The sequence below is a fragment of the Marmota flaviventris genome, chromosome 4, assembly GCF_047511675.1.
Source record: "Marmota flaviventris isolate mMarFla1 chromosome 4, mMarFla1.hap1, whole genome shotgun sequence".
In the NCBI taxonomy this organism is placed as follows: domain Eukaryota; kingdom Metazoa; phylum Chordata; class Mammalia; order Rodentia; family Sciuridae; genus Marmota; species Marmota flaviventris.
The window spans coordinates 14,977,898-14,994,172 of record NC_092501.1 but is presented as its reverse complement, the minus strand read 5'-3'; the positions used below and the strand labels follow the sequence as shown (position 1 = coordinate 14,994,172).

The following is a 16,275-nucleotide window of genomic DNA, read 5'->3' as shown; positions in this document are numbered from 1 at the left end:
ACAAGCAAGATGGGAATGCTGGAAACAGCAGTTTTGAAAAAAGGAAGCTACAAAGGAAGGCTAGGTCTATAGCAAAGATGAAGCAATAGGAAAATTAGAATACTCCTATCACTGCTACTGGACCTTCTTGGCATACTACCATTGGCATCCTTATGTCGATTCTCCAAGCTGCAGGCATGGATGGAAAGAACTTTAAACTGTACCACATCTTTGTATCACTTGTGAAGATGGAAAGTCTTGCTTAGAAACATCTGGTTGGCTAAATAGAGGTCTTATCCATACCTTAGGTAGTTTTGGAAATATAGAGAATTTAACCTGTGATGTGTGGTGGGAATGGGTCCTGTTTCTGAACAAAATTCACACAATATGGTTTTCCCCAGACATATGAAGTTCAAATAAATGGAAAATCCAAATAAAAGATTTCAAGTATAAATTGTTGCCATAATTGACAAGAAATGGGCTAAGTAGTTCTCTCCTGTCTACTCAGAAAAACTGCAGTGTGGACTGGATGGTAGGAGTAGACACATGAAAGAGATACTCAGCAGGCTTCAGCATGTGATTTTTACGGAGAGATGAAAAACAGGTTGCCATCTTTTATGTATGTATCTCATTGTCTCTGTGCCCATCCTGTTCAAGCTGTTTAATCCTTTTACATGTTTTTAATTCTTTTAAATATTTTTATGTTTTCCATATTTTTCTAATTTGAATTCAGACACAATTTTCATGTAAGGATTGAAGTTGTTTGTTTTAAGCCCTTAAATTATTGATTAAAAGGCAGACTCTGAATATGTAAGTCATTTAATGGAATCGTTTCGTTGCATTGTGCCTCTGATCTGTAAAGTCAAACTTTACAAATGTAAAGTCATACTTTGACTTATTTCCCTTTCTCAGGTGCTTAGTCCCTTTCTATCTCAAGACCTGTCTTATTTCTAAATTTCTTTCTAGAATACCCCCATCCCAATAATATTCTAAGACCAGGTCAGATCCCCTGTTCTGTGAGGTTTTTAGATCCTACTTTTTAAAATCATAGCATTCATCACAGTTCATAATGGTGTTTGTGTGATTCATTATCTTTTCCATTGTGATATAAGCTCCACGAGGTTAAAATGATATTGTTTTGATGATCTTTGTATCCCCAGAATCTAATATAGTCCGTGACATGTAGTAGGCACTCCATTTTTTTCTTTTTATTATCAAATGAATGAATTAGAAACCTGCTAATTTACTAGTAGAATAATATGTGAATATTCAATTATAGGTGTTTAGGACTAGTACTCCAATAAATTATGTTATTTATTTCCATATAAAACATAATTATAAATATTTAGAGAGACAGTTAAATTGGAGCATTTAAATATTTTATTAAAGTTTCTATTCTTGAGTGAGTCCTTGGTCTTATATTTGTTCCAATTCTTTGGTTTTAGATTTTAACATTTGCCATTGGGTGGCAGTGTTTACTACCAGAAAGAGCACTTAAACTATGGTTTTGTAGTTGAATAAATCTGATAATTTTGTTTTATTTAGAAAATGCAAAATCTTTTAATCCAAATTCATATTTTACCCTGTAGTATTTTTTCTGGGTTAGTCATATAACATATTAGGGCATAATAAGTTATTTCAGGGTACACATGTAATCATGAGTTGCCTTGAAGAAATTTGCAAGGTAGCTTACATATTGCCCTTTAGTATTCTTTAAAAAACTTTTTTTTTTTAGTTGTAGATGGACACAGTACCTTTATTTTATTTATTTATTTTTATGTGGCGCTGAGGATCAAACCCAGGGCCTGACATGTGCTATGCAAGTGTTCTACTACTGAGCTACACCCTCAGACCTCTTCTAGCACCCTTAACCATGGTTTACAGATTGCCTTCAAAGCATGGAGACTTAGCTCAGGCTGTAGTGTACTACAGAATGGGTCACTTAAACAACATACATTTATTTCTTACATTCTGGAGATTTCAAGTCAGATCAGTGTGCTGGCATGGTCTGGGTAGGTTATTTCAGGTAGGAGTGGTAGAAAATTTTTCATGGATATGTTTTTATAAAAAGATGGTGATATCTACATTTAAACACAGCAAAGACTGTGTTTAAATGTAAATATCAATATTTAATTTTTAATCAATGGATAAGCCTTTATATGTATGAAGTATTCTCTATGGTTATTTGTGTTTATAATTAATATTCAGTTTATTAATTTATATTTTTAATCATTTTGGTGACAGAATTCTGAAAGCAACAAATTAAGACACTAATTTTCCTTAAACTTAAAAATCATATTCATAAATCTTATTCAATTCATAAATTTATTAGTTTGAGTAAAAATAAAGGTAATCTACAGAGTTTGCCTATAAACCATTCCTTCTAATGTGGTAATTGCTGGAAGCTATGTAAAATGATTTAGTAACAAAGCAAGAATTTTGATTGTTGTTTCATTCTGTGTAGAAAATTAGGTATATTTAGATTACGAAATAAAATAAAAATATCTTTAGGATCCCATTTCCTATATTAATAATATTTTGTTTAAGTTAATTACATTAATAAATTATTATATTAGTTTCCTAGAAATGTTATAATAAATTACCACAAATTTGGTGTCTTAAAGCTGTACACATTTATTAAACTCTTGCTATTTTGGATGTCAAAAGTCTAAATTAGTTTCACTACGCTAAAAATTCAGCTCTTTGCTGGGCTTCATTTCCTTTGGAGGGTGAAGGAGAGAATCTGTTTTTTTGACTCTTCAGCTCCTGGAGCTACCTTCTTTGCATTTCTTGGCTCCTTTCCATGGCCTCTGTCTTCAGATCCAGCAGTGTAGCATCAGGGGTCACATTGCATCCTTTGTGTAGTCAGAGCTACCTCTTATTTGGACACTTCTTTTTAGAATCCATTCAGTTAATCCATGATAACCCAGCTCAAAATTCTTAACTACATCTGTAAAGTTTCTTTAAGGTAGTATTTATGAGTTAAGATGATGAGGACCTAGCTATCCTTGGGGTTGTTATTTCGCTTAATGCAGACTTGCTTTGCAATATTTTACTTTAAGGCAGACTTAGTAATTATACTGGTGATTTAAACACATCTGTGAGTCTCAAAGGTTTTTCATGATATTGTTCTCTATCAGATTCTTTTCTAACTAATACTCATATATTGTTTGGCTGCTTCTAGCTCTGTGCCTTTGGTTGGTAGTCTGTTTTTAACTTTATATTTAGAAATCATTTCAAAGTTATAAAAAGTTGCAAGCCTACAGCAAGAATACTATTGTAATGCCCAGATTTGCCTATTGGTAACATTTTACTCTATTTGCTTTATTATCTTCAACTTGCATGATTTAAAATAACTCCACATTTATTTTTTAAAAAGGTAGAATAATCACAGTAATCTATGTATTACTTATATAATATCCCCATGATCATTTTTCTCTTCAGTTAAATTAGAGGTTGATAAATTTTTCTGTAAAAGGCCAGATAGTAAATATTTTTGACTTCACAAGCATATGGTCTGTAGGGTCGCTATCCAACTCTGCTGTTTTTGTGCAAAAGCAGCCATAGATAATGCTTAACTGAGTGAGCATGGCTGTTCTCTAATAAAATTTTATTTCCAAAGACAGGTAGTGAGCTACATTGAGAGTTAGTTGATTTCTAAGTGATTTAGAATTATAATTTGCTTTTTTTTTTTTTTTTTACAAAAAGCAATAAAGATGGTTTATTGCTTTGCTAGCAAAGGAGAAACACAGAGGACTTCTGTCCCAGGGCCTGTGATTCTGCCCATCATGGGGAACCAGGGGGCTTATAAAGAGGAGATTCAAAGACTACATTCTATGTGTGTTCTCTGTTTAAGTTGTAATTTACTTGTTAATTTGGGAGATAGTAATTTTTGGGATCTTCTGGTGCCATCCCCAATCTCTGAATTACTTCATTCCTGTGGTAGGTGTGTGTTCAAGGGATTTAACTCTGCCTAGGATAGGGAAGAAAGGTAATCCTGTTTCCCCTGAGATTAGGGAGGAGATTAGGTAGAGAGGAAGAGAAAGAAACATGTCTGCTTTAAGTTGCAGTGGCAGCAGGGGCTACATTCAAAGTACAAAGTGGACTGCTATTACATTTACCCACCGTCAATTTCTGCATTCCATTTTTATGCAAAAATGGGCAATGACATCTCCAAGCTGCTTCCTGCTGAAAGAGGGCCAAGTTGGAGGAAGTGACTCAAAGTCCTTATTCTCTATCAGGTGGGGCATGGATGGTTAAGGGTATTCAATATCACAGCAGTGCAGAGGTTCACAGTGGCAGATGGCAGGTGATTGGACAAGGCTTATGTAGGGCAGGGATTATGCTAAGATGACAATAAATAAGACAGCAAAGCATGACCTTATCAACACAAAAGCAATTAGAATTTTAGACATATGTCTGTAAAACTTGCTTTTTTTCTATTTTTGGTTTTGAGGATTAAACTCAGGGCACTCAAGCAGTAAAGTACATCCTCAGCTCTTTTTTGTATTTTATTTACAGACTGAGTCACTGAATTTCTTAGGGCCTCTCTAAATTGCTGAGGCTGGCTTTGAACTCATGATCCTTCTGCCTCAGCCTTTAGGATTACAGGTGTGTGCCACAATGCCCAGCTAAAATTTACTTTTTAAAGAAGCAGTTCGTTTGATTTCTCTGATTAGTGAGAAATAGTTCGTAGTCTTTGCACCCAGGAATAATAAAGTTTTAATTATCCAATTTAAAAGACTATGTCTCTGTCAAAGAGATAATCTGTTTTTGTTTGTACCTGAAAAATACAAATCCATATAATGTATGCTCAAAGATCTTGAAGATGAGTACATGAATATATGGGTAGGTTCACAAATGAACAAGTGAAAACTGGGCAACCATTTTTTAATCAGAATCTGCTTCGAAGTTTTAAAGTATTGTGACTAAATGATAATGTAGAACTTACTGATACAAACAAATTGAAGATTAGCTGTACTGCCACTTGATGGCACCATCAGCATTTGTGTTGACAATATTAAGTTGGGGAAAAGTAGTATTCCTTATATAATATAGGTAAAAATCATACAACTAAAATGTATTAATATTTCTGTGAAGAGTGAGGGACAAATATGCTATATTGTATGAACTAAAAAGCTTTGTAAAAAGTGGAGTAAAGAAAAATGATAAGAGAATTATGTTGTCAAAATAATAAGTGTGCTAAAATTATGTAAAAAGTGTTCTGTAAGAGTTAGTTTCATTTTAAACTGGGAACAAATTAGTTAGAGCAAAACAACCTATCCCCATCATATTAAGTACAGGCATATCTTCATGATACTGGAGGTTTGTTGCCAGACTGTCTGAATCAAGTGAGTATTGCAATAAAGTGAGCACACAGATTTGTTTTCCCTGTGCACATAGAAGTTATGTTTACACTATACTGAAAATGTACATACCTTAATTAATTTAAAATACTTTATTGCTAAAAATTGTTAAAAATCACATGAGCCTTCATTTGAATTGGAATCCTTTTGCTGGTAGAGTGTCTTGCTTCCTTGTTGTTGGCTGCTGACTGATCAGAGTCCTGGTTGCTGAAGGTTGGGGTGACTGTGTCAGTTTCTTAAAATAAGACATCAGTGAAGTTTGCTGCATCCATTGACTCTTCCTTTCATGAAGGATTTTTCTGGGGTATGTGATGCTGTTTGATATCATTTTACTCACAGCAGAAATTTTTCAAAATTGGAAAGTGGGCTGCTGCTTTATCAACTAAGTTCATGTGATATTCTGTATCCTTTGTTGTCATGTCAGTGATGTTGACAGCATCTTCAAACAGGAATTGATTTCATCTCAAGAAACCATTTTCTTTGCTCATCATAAAAATTTAACTCTTACTTTGATAAAATTTTATTGTGAGATTGCAGCAATTCAGTTATATCTTCAGGCTCCACTTAGAATTTTAGTTCTTTTGACATTTCCACCACACTTGCAGTTGCTTCCTCTACTGAATTCTTGCACCCCTCAAAATCATCCATGAGAGTTGTATCAGCTTCTTCCATATTCATTTTAATGTTGATATTTAGGTCTCTTTCCAGAAATCTTGAATATTCCTTATGGCCTCTGGAATGGTGAATTATTTCCAGATTGTTTTTTATCTATTTTGCTCAGATTAATCAGAGGAATCACTATCTATGGCAGTGGTAACCTTACAAAATGTATTTCTTAATAATAAGACTTGAAAGTAAAAATCCAGCCTTTGATCCATGGCTGCATAATGGTTATTGTGTTAGCAGGTATGAAAACATTAATCTTGTTGTAAATCTCCATCAGAGCTCTTGGATGACTAGGTGTATTGTCAATAAGCACTCATATTTTAAAAGGGTTCTTTCTCTTTGCAGCAGCCATTTAAAAAAAGTTTTATTCTAATTTATTGTGTATGAGAGGAGAATGCATTACAATTCACATTACACATATAGAGCATGATTTTTCATATCTCTGGTTGTTTACAAAGTGTATTCACACCATTTGTGTCTTCATACATGTACTTAGGGTAATGATGTCTGTTTCATTCCACCATCTTTTTTTACCCCCTTCCTTCCTCCCTTTCCCTCCCTCTCCTTTGCCCTATCTAGAGTTTGTCTAATCTTTCCAAGTTCCCTCTCCCAATCCCACTATAAATCAGCCTCCTTATATCAGAGAAAACATTGGTATTTTTTGGGGGGGATTGGCTAACTTCACTTAGCATTATATTCTCCATCCATTTATGTGCAAATGCCATGATTTTATTCTCTTTTATTGCTGAGTAATATTCCATTGTGTATGTATACCACAGTTTTTTCATTTATGCATATATTGAAAGGCATCTAGTTTGATTCCACAGTTTAGTTATTGTGCTGCTATATATATTGATGTGGCTGTGTCCCTGTAGTATGTGGTTTTTAAGTCCTTTGGGTATAGACTGAGGAGAGGGATAGCTGTGTCAAAAGGTGGTTTTCCAAAAAAATGTGGACTATCCTCAGGATGAATTGGAATTGAAAAAAAAACAATCTTTAATATCTATAGCTAAAACGTACCAGGTTTTTGGCAAAGCAGACAATTGAGGAATCCCCGATTGAGCAGGTCCCATAATAACCATCTCATTATTAATGGCTCTTAAATCTTGCAATAATCTCCATTTACCAGATTTCTTTTTAATGACAAAAATGGGAGTATTGTAAGGAGATACGGAAGGTTGTATATGTCCCTCCGCTAATTGTTGTTTGACCAGGTCATGGGCTGCTTGTATCTTTTCTTTAGTCAGGGGCCACTGAGGAACCCATACTGGTCTATCTGATTTCCAAGTAATTTTTATTGCCTCAGTGACCCCTTCTGAAAACCCAGTCCATGTCTATTTATTCCCTGATCTATTTGAATGGGTGCTGCTATGCCTTGTTCTCCTAATCTTTTTTCTTTCCTGAAACCTTGTCTAGCCCTAATAGTGGGCGCATTTGGATTGATGTTATTTGTTAATGTCAAACCTAATTGATCTAGGACATCTCGTCCCCATAAATTTATAGGAAGATGATCCAATACATATGGCTGTATAGTTCCTTCACATCCTTCAGGATCCTTCCAATCTAATACCATTGCACTTCTGTGGGGATTAGTTGCCACTCCTAGGCCTCGAAGCGTTTGAGTGGCTTGTTGTAACGGCCAATGTTTTGGCCATTCTTGACGAGATATGATGCTAAGGTCTGCACCTGTATCCAGTAGCCCATTAAATTCATGTCCTTGAATATTTAGTTTTAGCATAGGGCGAGAATCTAAATTTAAAGACAGCATAGCCCAATCTACACCTGTGGAGCCTAATCCCCTGGAACCTCTTTCTATAGTACTACTGGAAAATTTATCATGTAGGCTGGGTATTATTAATAACTGTGCTATTCTATCTCCTGGTGAAATTACTGATATACCCTTTGGAGAACTAGCTATAATTTTTATTTCACCTTCATAATCGGGATCAATTACCCCGGGACTTATCATAAGTCCTTTTAGCGTAGAAGAACTGCGTCCTAACAATAAGCCTACTGTTCCTTGGGGAAGAGGTCCTTTTACTCCTGTGGGAATGATTTGAACTCCCATCTCTGGAGTTAGTACTGCTCTGGCGGAGGCGCAGATGTCCAACCCTGCGCTCCCTCTGGTTCGTCTGATGAGAGATCTGATGGATAATGTGTCCTGGGCACTACCCTGATGGTGTTGCTGGGTTCCTCCATCGTGTTTCTGGGTTCCTCCAGTTCCCCATACATTTGTGGTCGTGGGCCCCGGAGCATTGGGCCCCCCTGTCCGTTTTTTGGCAATGGAGCCTGATGCCTTTCTCCACGATATCGTGGGTAAACACTTGGTCCTTGTCTGTTTTTTGATAACGGAATACCCTCTATGGTGGTTTGAGAACGGCATTCATTAGCCCAATGTTTCCCTCTACGGCATCGTGGGCAAATACCCGGTATTCTATTCGTTTGATATCTAGCTTTGTTAAACCCTCCTCCTATGGGGATGGGGCAACTCCTTTTAAAATGTCCTGTTTGACCACAATTATAGCATGTTTTTGGCCTGGCATCTAAAGCCTGTTGTACTGCTGCTAAGACTTGCCCTTGTTCATTAATGTCTCTACATAATTTAATATATGTGTTTAAATCTTCATGTCTCCATGGTCTAATGACCTCTCTGCAACAACGATTTGCTTGGTCATAAGCCAGTTGTTTTATAAATGGCATTGCCTGTTCTGTATCCCCCAAAATTCTGGAAGCTGCTTGAATAAGCCTATCTACAAATTCAGCGTAAGGTTCATTAGTTCCTTGTATTACCTTAGATAATTGACCTTGTAAACCTCCATGCCCCTGTAAAGTTTTCCATGCCCTAACCGCATCTACAGCAATTTGTGCGTATACGCCAGGATCGTATTCAATTTGTTGCCGTTGACCCTCATAAGGTCCTTTTCCTAACAACATATCTAGATTTCTTTGAGGGTAACCGGCTGCTGCATTTCGTCTAGCTGTCTCCCTGCAAAATTCCTCATTGGCAACCTTCCATAACAAATATTGTCCTCCATTTAGCACAGATTTACACATACTAGCCCAATCTGCTGGCGTCATGTCCAAGTTGGTAATGGATTCGACCATGCTTACAGTGAACGGTGCTTGAGGACCATAGGTTGTTACAGCCTCCTTTAACTGCTTCACTGTTTTGAAATCTAAAGCACGGTGAATTCGCTGCCCTCCTGCCTGCTCAAGTACAGGGCATGCTAATCTTTGAGGTCCTGTCTCAGGATCCCATCTATCAACTACGGGGTTTGAGGGCCACTCAGCTATCTCCATAGGGGGAGCTGTTGGTTGAATTATGCCCTCTGGTGATAGAACGGTGTTAGTAGCAGCCTCCTGTTGTAGCTTTTTCCCTAATAGCTGTTTCTCCTCTAAGCTTTCTTCCTTTAAATTTTCTTCCTCTGTCTGACTAGCTTGAGAGACCTTCTCTTTTGCTTGATCTAAAATGTCTTTCTCCATGGTCTGAACCTCTAACAATTTACTTAACACTCTTTCAGTTTGTTTTTTACTAATTTCTAATCTGTTATAAAGATAACGCAACCCAATAAGATAACACAAAACAAAACCGAAACAGAATGAAACAAAAACGGAACAAAAAATCGTTGTATCAGTTTTCCTATTTTCTTGACATGTGCATTTGTGGTCTATTTCTATCTCTTCCTCAGGGGCGAACAACTTCAAACCTTGAGTCAACCATTTTTCCCAATCTGCCTGAGAAAATTCTAGGGATAGGCAGCTTGAAACAAACACAAAACAAATCAAAACAAGAACACATTGTTTTTTAAAATGGTCACCCATTCTCTCGCCTTCCCTTAGGGGCAAGCAATTTCACTTACCCCGAAGCTTCAGACGTTCCCCACACGGGCCGCCAAATGCCGCAGTCTGGCTGGGCACAAATCACGAGCCACTGAAGCAGGAACAAACTTTATTTTTAAACTGCAGGAAAACACTTCACACAGCTCCCGGGGAATCCTCCCGAGCGCCACGAGGCTTGTCCAGGAACCCCCAGCCGGAAATATCTCTCCCGGAAATCCCTCCTCCTGCACTTCCCCAACCAATGGGAACTCTTGGGGAATCCCCGGAAATCCCCACGAGAACTCCAAAATAGTGCGAGAACTCAAAAGTTGCGGCAGAGGTGGATAGTAATGCCTCGCCTGTCAATCAATACTGTTGGCAAAATGCCAGGGGCCATACAGACTCGGCCGTGGCTCTCAGCATAGAGGTCTTTCACCTCTTTTTTTAGGTTGATTTTCCCAAGTATTTTTTTTTTTTGACGCTATTATAAGTGGGGCAGTTTTTCTCATTTCCCTTTCAGAGGATTTGTCTCTGATATACAGAAATGCCTCTGATTTATGGGTGTTGATTTTGTATCCTGCTACTTTTCTGAATTAATTTACTAGATATAGAAGTTCTCTGGTGGACTTTTTTGGGTCTTCTAGGTATAGAATCATATCATCAGCAAATAGTGCTAATTTGAGTTCTTTTCCTATCTGTATTCCTTTAGTTTCTTTCGTCTATTTAATTGCTCTGGCCATTGTTTCAAGAACTAAGTCAAATAGAAGTGGTGAAAGAGGACATTCCTGTCTTGTTCCAGTTTTTAGAGGGAATGCTATCAATTTTTCTCCATTTAGAATGATGTTAGCATGGGGCTTAGCATAGATAGCTTTTACTATGTTAAGATATGTTTCTGTCATCCCTAGTTTTTCTAGTGTTTTAAACATGAAGGGGTGCTGTATTTTTTTGAATGCCCTTTCTGCATCTATTCAGATGACCATATGGTTCTTATCTTTAAGTCTATTGATGTGATGAATTACATTTATTGATTTCCGTATGTTGAATCAACCTTGCATCCCTGGAATGAACCCCCCTTGATCATGGTGCATGATCTTTTTGACATGTTTTTGTATTTGATTTGCCAGAATTTTATTGAGAATTTTGGCATCTATGTTCATTGGAGATATTGGTCTGAAGTTTTCTTTTTTTGATGTATCTTTGCTTGGTTTTGGAATCAGGGTGATATTAGCCTCATAGAATAAGTTTGGGAGTGCTCCTTTTTTTTCTCACTCCTGAAATAAATTGAAGAGTATTGGTATTAGTTCTTCTTAACTGTCTTTAAAGGTCAATTTTATTTATTTTTTTCAAAGAACCACCTTTTTGTTTTATCAATATTTTTAGTTGTTTCTTTTGCTTCAATTTCATTGATTTCAGCTCTGATTTTAATTATTTCCTGTCTTCTATTTTTGGTGTTGATTTGTTCTTCTTTTCCAAGGGTTTTGATATGTAATATTAAGTCATGTATTTGTTGACTTTCTTTTCTTTTAAGGAATGAACTCCATGCAATGAACTTTCCTCTTAGTACTGCCTTCATAGTGTTCCAGATATTTCGATACGTTGTACCTATGTTCTCATTCACCTCTAAGAATTTTTAAATCTTCTTGATGTCTTTTGCAACCCATTGTTCATTCAGTAGCATATTATTTAGTTTCAGGTGTTGGAGTAGCTTTTTTTTTGTTTATTTTATCATAAATTTCTAATTTCATTTCATTATGATCTGATAGAATGCAGGGTAGTATATCTACTTTTTTATATTTGCTTTGTGACATAATATATGGTCTATTTTAGAGAAAGATCCATGTGCTGCTGAAAAGAAAGTGTATTCGTTCATTGAAGGATGAAATATTCTATATATGTCAGTTAAGTCTAAGTTATTGACTGTATTTATTGAGTTCTGTGGTTTCTTTGTTCAGCTTTTGTTTGGATGATCTATCCAGTGGTGAAAGAGGTGTGTTACAGTCACCCAGAATTATTGTGTTGTGGTCTGTTTAACTCTTGAACTTGAGAAGAGTTTGTTTGATGAATGTAGATGCTCCATTGTTTGGGGCATATAAATTTATTATTGTTATGTCTTGTTGATGAATGGTTCCCTTAAGCATTATGAAATGTCCTTCTTTATCCCTTTTGATTCAATTTGGCTTGAAGTCTACTTTATTTGATATGAGGATGAGGATGGAAACCCCTGCTTGCTTCCGCAGTCCATGTGAGTGGTATGATTTTTCCCAACCTTTCACCTTCAGTCTGTGAATGTCTTCTCCTATAAGATGAGTCTCTTGGAGGTAGCATATTGTTGGTTCTTTTTTCAAAATCCCAGTCTGCCAGTCCATGTATTTTGATTGGTGAGTTTAGGCCATTAACATTCAGGGTTATTATTGAAACATGATTTGTATTCTCATCCATTTTTGTTTATTTTTGGTATTTAACTTAACTTGGTTTCTCTTTTTTTATATATTTATTTTTTAGTTGTAGTTGGACACAATACCTTTATTTCACGTATTTATTTTTATGTGGTGTTGAGGAACCACACCCAGGGTCTCACATGTGCGAGGCAAGCGCTCTACTGCTGAGCCATAACCCCAGCCCATGGTTTTTCCTTTGATTAGTGTAATTCCTCCCTTTGCTGATTTTCATTGTTGATTTTCAGTTCTTCATGGAATATTTTGCTAAGGATGTTCTGTAGTGCGGGCTTTCAAGTTGTAAATTCTTATATCTTTTGTTTATCATGGAAGGTTTTTATTTCATCATCAAATCTAAAGCTTAATTTTGCTCGATATAAGATTCTTGGTTGACATACATTTTCTTTCAGAGCTTGATACATGTTGTTCCAGGATCTTTTAGTTTTTAGGGTCTTTGTTGAAAAATCAGCACATAATCTAATTGGTTTCCCCCATATGTAATCTGATTCCTGTCTCTCGTGGGTTTTAATATTCTCTCCTTATTGTGTACATTGGGCATTTTCATTATAATGTGCCTTGGTGTGGATCTGATGTGATTTTGTACATTTGGCGTCCTGTAAGCCTCTTGAATTTGGTTTTCCAATTCATTCTTCATGTTTGGAAAATTTTCTGATATTATTTCATTGAATAAATTGCTTATTCCTTTGGTTTGGAACTCTGTTCCTTCCTGTATTCCAATAACTCTTAAGTTTGGTCTTTTTATGCTATCCCATATTTCTTGAATGTTCTCCCCTTGTTTTCACTGTGTTGTCTACATTCTTTTCAAATTATACATTTTGTCAGAGTTCTTGTGTTTCAAGTGGTCTAATCTGTTGGTGATGCTTTTAATTGAACTTTTAATTTAGTTTATTGTTTCTTTCATTTCAAGGATTTCTATTTTTTTTTGAACTTCTATCTCCCTATTGAAGTAATCTTTTGCTTCCTGTATTTGTTTATGTAGCTCTTTGTCAAAATGATCTTTTGCTGCCTGTATTTGCTCTCTTATATCATCCTTCAATTTGCAGAACATTTTAATCATGTACATCCTGAACTCCTTCTCTGTAATTTCTTCTGTTATGCTCCCCATGGATTCTAATAAGGTGGTATCTTGATATGTTTGGGGCACTCTCTTCCCTTGTCTTTTCATACTGCTTTTTTGTCTTCCATTATAGCACTGTGGATCTGAGGCATTGCTGTTTTTACCCTACAGGCTTATAGTGCTCCTGTAGGGATCCAGTACCTCTCCTTTGAGGTGAAGGACAATGTTATCAGATCCCAATATAAACAGTATACACTTTAAAAACAGATGTTTGCTATTAAGATGTTTACAGTTTGGTCACAATATATACAGAAATGGTGAATTCAATTATTATCTACAATATCCTCAGCAGGTTTGTAAAAGAGTTTACAGTTTCTGATGGTGGACAAAGTACTGAGGGTGAGGAGTAGGATGATATGCTGAGGAGGTAGAGTTGTTATATTGTTGGAAGTGTGAAAGAGAAACCTAAAGAGGAAGATTAGTAACAGGAGAAGGGAGAGGAAGTACTTTTGGGTAAACAAGTAAGTGGGAAGACAGTAGAGTACATAAAACAAGCACACATATATATTAGGAAAAAATAAGCAAGTGTTAAAATAGTAGAAATTGGTGGGATAAAAGAAAAAAATATACAACTTTAATATATTATATATATTTAGAGGATATTATTATATCTATTTAGATGTCTCAGTCCTCAAAATCCTAATTCATGCAAAGTACTTGGTTTCACATATGTTGGGAATGTGAGCGCGGGAGAATAGAGGAGAGGAAAAAAAATCTTTAAGGAAGAAATAGGATTGTTTTGGTTGGAGATCCGGATCTTTCCTGCTTCCTTTCTTATCCAGTTGGTGGGATTGTCTGTTGTTAGCTGCCATGTCTGCCCTTAGGATGGTGAAGGTAACCAGGGTGTCACTAAGCCAGGGTAGTGGCTGCTGGGGAGAGAGGTGTTGCCCCCATTGAAGATGGAGATGAAGGTGACTCAAGATGGAAGCGCCTGCTTTCAGCAGTGGGCTGTCGGCTTGTATGTGGTGGGGGGAGCTGAGTGATGCTGTTGGACTATGAGTTCAGAGAGGAGCTCTTGTGTCCTGCAGTGTGTGGCTGTCAGCTGACTTCAGAGCCTATGTGAAGTTCCTGGGTGCAGGCTGGCCACTGCACATGGGGGACTACCTCTGTTGCTGTAGAGTCCCAAGATTGTGGCGACAGGGGAGCCCTATGTTGGTAGATTGGGGTCTGCATGGGTGTGATGGCCGGAGTTCTTGCATGTGGGAAGCTGCCAGGTGTTCTGCATTGGAGTGGTTTTGGTGGGTGGCCAAAAGTTCTGCTTGGGTGTTGATGGTGCCCACTGGGGTACCTGGTAGTCCTGTGTGGGCTAGTTGTAGGGAGACCTACTCCGATGCTTTGGCCTGGAGCCCATGGCACTGTGGCTGTGATTCCCTTGCGGGAGCAGGAATATTGCTTGCGGAGAAGCAGTGTTCTCATTATTTGAGTCCCAGGTCATGGAGCAACACAGAGTGTTGCCTCCCTCTTGCCCGCCATCTTGGATCCTCCCTTTGCAGCAGCATTTTAACAGTAAGCTTAACATGTTCAGTAAATCATGTTGTAAACAATCTACTATTATCTAGGCTTTGTTGTTCTATTTTATAAAGCACAGGCAGAGTAGATTAGTTCAAATTTTAAGGGTCCTAGCATTTTGGAAATGGTAAGTAAGCATTGGTTTAAACTTATAAGTCACCAGCTACATTATCCCCTAGCAGGAGTCAGCCTGTTCTTTGAATCTTTGAAGTTAGGTAATGACTTCTCCTTTTATCATAGCTAGTTATTTTGGATAAATTTACTGCAGCTTCTACACCAGGACATGCTGCTTCACCTGGCCCTCTTATTTTATAGAGATAGTTTAAGAAAACTTTATATACTACCTTCTACCAGTTCCAAACTTTTCTTTGTCGCTTCCTCACTTCTCTCAGCCTTCATGGAATTGAATGGAATTAGGGCCTTATTCTGAATCAGGCATTGGTTTAAAGGAATGTTGTGGGTGGTTTGATCTATTCCGACCCTTAAAATTTTCTCCATATCAGCATTAAGCCTATTTGATTACCATTCCTGTGTTCACTAGAGTAGTACTTTGAGTCTTCTTCAAGAACTTTTCCTTTGCATCCACAACTTGGATGATTAACATACGAGGCCTAGCTTTCAGTCTGTTTCAGTTTTAACATACCTTCATCATGCTGCTTCATCCTTTCTAGCTTGCAATTTAAATTAAGAAACACTAGACTCTTTCTTTTACTTGAGTATTTAGAGGCCATTGTGGTATTATTAATAGACTTATTGTTGTATCAGGGAATAGGGAGGCCAGAGGGGAGGGAGAGAGATGGGAGAGTGGCTTTTTAGTGGAGCAGTCAGAACATACATAACATTTGTTAGTTAACTTGGCATTCTGACATGGGTATAGTTAGGGTGTCCCAAAACACTTATAGTAACATTAAAGATCATTGATTACACATCACCATAACAGATATAATGAAAACAATTTGAAATATTGTATTACCAAAATGAGACATAACTATGAAGGGAGCACATAACATTGGGAAAAAAAGGTACTGAAATTGACTTGCTCAATGCAGATTTGCCATAGACTTTCAGTTTGTAAAATAGGAAATATCTGCAAAGTGAAATAAAACAAAGTTATGCCTGGAAAGTTAATTTTGTTACTTTTTAAAAGTTTTTTGTATACAATTTATAAAACTAAGTGGATCTTATATTTTATAAAATAAGTTGAAGCTCAGTGAGTTTATGTCTACTCTTTAGCACATTTTAGTCACATTCAAATAATTCGTGAGCTCACTTTTGATGAAGATATATTTTCTTCAAGAGTGTTCTTTCCATTGTATTTAATTGTAGTTATTTTTATTTTTACTTTGAGAAACACTAAGTAAGC

The 16,275-nt window shown here is 36.7% G+C and overlaps 1 protein-coding gene across 1 annotated transcript in view; it reads left to right on the top strand.

Annotated features, from left to right (window-relative positions):
- Atrnl1 (attractin like 1) overlaps window positions 1-16,275 on the top strand; it is a 716,444-nt gene that overhangs the window by 26,219 nt on the left and 673,950 nt on the right. The window lies entirely within an intron of this gene.